Source organism: Schistocerca americana, chromosome 2 (genome assembly GCF_021461395.2).
Source record: "Schistocerca americana isolate TAMUIC-IGC-003095 chromosome 2, iqSchAmer2.1, whole genome shotgun sequence".
NCBI classification, from domain to species: Eukaryota; Metazoa; Arthropoda; class Insecta; order Orthoptera; family Acrididae; genus Schistocerca; species Schistocerca americana.
Window position 1 is genome coordinate 79,588,247 of NC_060120.1, and position 5,205 is coordinate 79,593,451.

Consider the following 5,205-nt stretch of genomic DNA (forward strand, 5'->3'; position numbering starts at 1 on the left):
TTTATCTATTGAATACCTGTTTAATATCCTTATATACTTTCTCTGCCTCTTCATCTTCGGCTTCCGACGTCGCATGTATACCTGAACTGCTGTTATCGGCGTTGGATGCTGTCGATTCTGATGAGAACACCGTTATCACTGAACTATTCAGAGTGAATAGTACACTCATCTGACCAGAAATCCTGATCTTCTTTACATTTCACTTCAATGACCCCTACTATATCTGGGTTGAGCCTTAGCATTTCCCTTTTCAGTTTTTATAGCTTCCCTATCACGTTCAAACTTCTGACATTCCACGCACCGACTCGTGGAACGTTATTCTTTAGTTGGTTATTCTATTTTTCTTCATGGTCGTCTTTCCCTTGGCAGTCCCCAGTCCTCTTCCGCAGATCCGAATGGGAGACTAGTTGGGAATCTTTTGCCAATGGGGAGATCATGGTGACACTTTTTCAGTTACAGGCCACGCTCTGAGTCTGTATTGCAGTGGTTTCCATTGCCTTCTACATTCTCATGCCGTTGATCACTGCTGATCCTTACGCCTCTGGGGGCAGTTTCCCACCGCAGGGGCAAAAGAGTGCCCTGAACGTCTGTCCGCTCCTCCGCCCTCTTTGACAACGCCACAGGTTGTATGAGGGTGACTTTTTATGGTGGAAGTCTTGGTCCGCCATTGTGATGATTTTTATTCAGAATCTGAGTTGTGGCGGGGTTCGAACCCGGGACACAGGACGTTTTGATTACTAATCAAAGACGCTACCTCTAGATCTCAGGGCTAGAGGTCTGTATGTTTGTCCAAACCCTGTATTTCACTGAACAGTCACTGTTTGCGATCGGTTCTTCATTGCAACGTTTCGTTTCTCTGCTGGTGTGAGACCACTAAGCGTGTAATAGCTTCGCAATCCACAGCGTTATCACAATGGTGTTAAGGAAGAGAGAGAAGGACTTTGCGTCATAAGGTCGAATAAACTGTATCATAACCTTTACTGGGCATTAGTAGCCCACAGTAATTCATTCGTCGACATTTCATAGATAACGGAACACATTTTTTTCTCAATAACGCATCACAGTGTGAAATGGAATTGTCAAAGAAATTGTAAACATGTCCGTCACTCTCACAAGGAGCTGGGGTGCCCAGCGCAATTCAGCAGTGTTTGCCGTCGAGTGATAGATCATTCCGAGTGTGTCGCAATATTTGCGTCGATATATCACTGGCGAGGGCCGGCGATAACGCTGCTCTGTCACCCCTTGACAACTTGATAAGCGGAATTACTATCCACTAAACACTGTAAAGCCGGAAACAGCTGGGGCTGATGACAGCAGCGGGGGGGTAGGTCTCTGTTGACATTCCGAGTAAACTAGTTTCTCGCGGCCTTCGGTGTAGACAGGTTTTGAGATTCCCACGTAAAAAAACTGCGCGTATGTTCCAGTAGGCACTTTGGTGGTACAGGCAATGATAATGTCACCTTGGCGTCCAGCCAAGTCCTACTGCTCGCTGCAGCTGTAACCTTTATAGAAGGGCGCCTACTAAAGTAGCTGAGGCTTTCCAAATGGTTCAAATGGCTCTAAGCACTATGGGGCTTAACATCTGAGGTCATCAGTCCCCGAGACTTAGAACTGCTTAAGCCCAACTAACCTAAGGATATCACACACATCCATGCCCGAGGCAGGATTCGAACCTGCGACCGCAGCAGCAGCGCGATTCCGGACTGAAGCGTCTAGAACCGCTCGGCCACTGCTGCCGGCGGCTTTCCAGAGTTGACTAAGGATTAGGCAACCCCCTGACTACATGTGCACTTAACATCAGATCACGGTTCCTAATTGTGGGTAGCCTCCGTGAATAAGAAATGAAACATATTTGTCCTACAGTAACATCGTTGCTCAAATTTTTCTTGCTTACGATCGACTGATGATCTCTGTTTTCGCTCGTGTGCAAAACTGCGTACCTAACTTAGAAAATAGAAGTGATCCTCTATTCTAAATGTGTGTCTAGCCTTCTGTTGAGTAAATATATCATTACGTCCTTCTGCGAAGATGTTTGTTTTCGATGCTTCTTCACCTTTAATGGTAAGGAATGGTATCATTCCTTCCTTCTTCTCTTTGTGGCTGTTTCTCATAGAGTTTGCAGATTACTGAAGCAATAGTGAGTTTTGAAAGAAATCAATCGTTTTGTCGTCTACAGTGTTGCTGTACATCTTCACAAGCATCTACATTAGTATCTACATCTGTATTGTTCAAGTCATTGTAAAGTACCTCACTTAGAGTAGTCCTTAATCGCATTTCCCTTCGCTACATTCAAAAATGGTATTTTTTAGAGAAGCCACGAAAGCCGTAAAGGCAGTCTGCAGTTGAATACGACGCACCAACAGCTTATAATATTCCTCACCTCACAGCGGCACACATACGCCATCTGATCTAAAGTATCCGAACACCCCTACGCAAAGCGGAAGTGGCCACAAGATGTCATGAGAGATGGACCCGCCAGCATAAAAGAAGACGGGGAATATTTTCAGTACAGAAGCAGTAACAGTGCAATGTGGCGGCTGGGGGAGCTCGGTTACTTCGGTCGTGGAATAATCATTGGATGTCAAAAAAATGGCTCTGAGCACTATGGGACTCAACTTCTGAGGTCATTAGTCCCCTAGAACTTAGAACTACTTAAACCTAACTAACCTAAGGACATCACACACATCCATGCCCGAGGCAGGATTCGAACCTGCGACCGTAGCAGTCGCGCGGTTCCGGACTGAGCGCCTAGAACCGCTAGACCACCGCGGCCGGCAATCATTGGATGTCACTTGAGTAACAGATCAATCAGTGATATTTCATCCTTCTAAAGATGCCAGATGGAGATGTCACTGTGAAGTGGAAAGGCGAAGGAACAGCCGTAGCTAAACCAAAACGAGACAGACGTCATATACTGACGGACAAGGACCATCGATTACTGCGAAGGGTGATTATGAAAAATTGGATGCAATCAGCGGAAGGAATCCAAAGAGCAACCGGCAGGTCCAGCTAGCAAAATAACTGTATGTAGGGAGTTAAAAAACAGTTCTCACACGCCACACATTTCTGATGTCAACGGCAGTGGACGAGCGGTTCTAGGCGCGTCAATCCGGAAACGCGCGACTGCCACGGTCGCAGGTTCGAATCTTGCCTCGGGCAAGGATGTGTGTGATGTCCTTAGGTTAGTTAGGTTCAAGTAGTTCTAAGTTCTAGTGGATTGATGACCTCAGATGTTAAGTCCCATAGTGCTCAGAGCCATTTGAACCATTTGAATCTGATGCCAACGCTAATCGACGCCTGAGTTGGTATAAAGGTAGATGTCACTGGACAGTGAATGACTGGAAACGAATGCTTTGGAGTACTGAATCATGTTATAGCCAGCGGCGCTCCGATGGAAGGGCTTGGGTTTGGCGAAGGCCTGGAAGACGTTACCTCCGATCATGTATATCGTATCGCTAACAGCCTTGCCGCAGTGGTAACACCGGTTCCCGTCAGGTCACCGAAGTTAAGCGCTGTTGGGCTGGGCTAGCACTTGGATGGGTGACCATCCGGTCGGCCGAGCGCTGTTGGCAAGCGGGGTGCACTCAGCCCTTGTGAGGCAAATAGGAGCTACTTGTTGAGAAGTAGCGTCTCCAGTCTCGTAAGCTGACTTAGGGCCGGGAGAGCGGTGTGGTTACCACATGCCCCTTCATATCCACATTCAGTGACGCCTGTGGGCTGAGGATGACACGGCGGCCGGTCGCTACGATTGGGCCTTCCAAGGCCTGTTCGGACGGAGTTTATGTACTCGTATAGTGCCAAAAGTGAAGTATGGAGGAGCTTGTGTTACGGTATAATGATGCTTTTATGGGTACGATGTGGCTCCCTTACTGGGCTTACGCTGCATTTTGCAGCACAATGTACTGCGTGCAGTAGAAGAACAGTTCGGAGCCAATGATTGTCCGAATAGGCCTTGGAAGGCCCAGTCGTACCGACCGGCCGCCGTGTCATCCTCAGCCCACAGGCGTCACTGAATGTGGATATGGAGGGGCATTTGGTCAGCACACCCTGTCATAAAGCAGCAGTTACGAGGTGATCGTTAGTGGACCATAACGATCCTGAAATGGACTGGCCCGCCCAGTTTCCCAAATGGAAGAGTTCTGAGATGCATTAGGACGTCGGTTTCGCTCCAGACGCCAGCGTCCAACATCAGTTCCTTCTCCAGCTTCGGCTCTTTAGGAAGAATGCGCTGTCATTCCTCCAGATATTCAGACCCCAGTGTCCCAAGCAGAGTTCAGCCTGTGATAAAGGAGAGGGGTGGACACATCCCATATTAATGTGTTTGGGTACTGTTCATCAGGTAATGTATACCTTGCATGTAGAATTTTCGTTTGAAAAATCTTTAACTGAACGCCACTAATTTAACTGACATCCATTACGGATAAAATAATGTTAAGGTTTGAAATACTAAACGTTGCTGTTATCTCTAACGAGATTAACACTTGTAACAGACTGTACGCTTCTTAAAAACTTTGAAATTGAAGATCGTGCGCTTATCTGATTCATCTTCGACCAATTCTTTAATCTGTGTCAACTGCCCAATATTACAACGGTCTTATGTGCAACTCTGCGCTTAGCAGTTAATGAATTTATAATTTATATTCATTAAAGATGATGCAGCGGTTTGACTCACCACGCTCTCTGCAGAGAGAGTTAGTATTTGCTACCCTCAATTTGATAAATGGAGATGGCTACCTAATAAAATAAAATTAATAGTACCGAAGGAAATAACAACCAACAGTGTTAAAAGAAATTTTTCTGTGTATTTAGGTAAATTCCACCGAAATTTTGTTGTTTGCATTTGAACCATAATTCTATCAATGATGTGCATATCGTTTACAAAGCAGCTTCAGTAGACACCCCCATGCGATTATGTCTTGAGTGGTTCCATAACTGCCGGCCGCTGTGGCCGAACGGTTCTAGGCGCTTCAATCCTGAACCGCGCGACCGCTACGGTCGGAGGTTCGAATCCTGCCTCGGGCATGGTTGTGTCTAATGTCCTTAGGATAGTTAGGTTTAAGTAATTCTAAGTTCTAGGGGACTGATGACCTCAGATGTTAAGTCCCAGCTCAGAGCCATTTGAACCATTTGGTTCCAAAACTTCCTCATGGCCAATAAATCGCGACGCGTTCCTGCTTCTGACTCAGTGATGCAATGTCGATGCTG

At 46.5% G+C, this 5,205-nt stretch overlaps 1 pseudogene; it reads left to right on the forward strand.

Moving 5' to 3' along the window:
• Window positions 1–3,454: 3,454 nt before the first annotated feature.
• On the forward strand, window positions 3,455–3,572 carry LOC124597381 (annotated as a pseudogene).
• The last annotated feature ends 1,633 nt before the right edge of the window (window positions 3,573–5,205 follow it).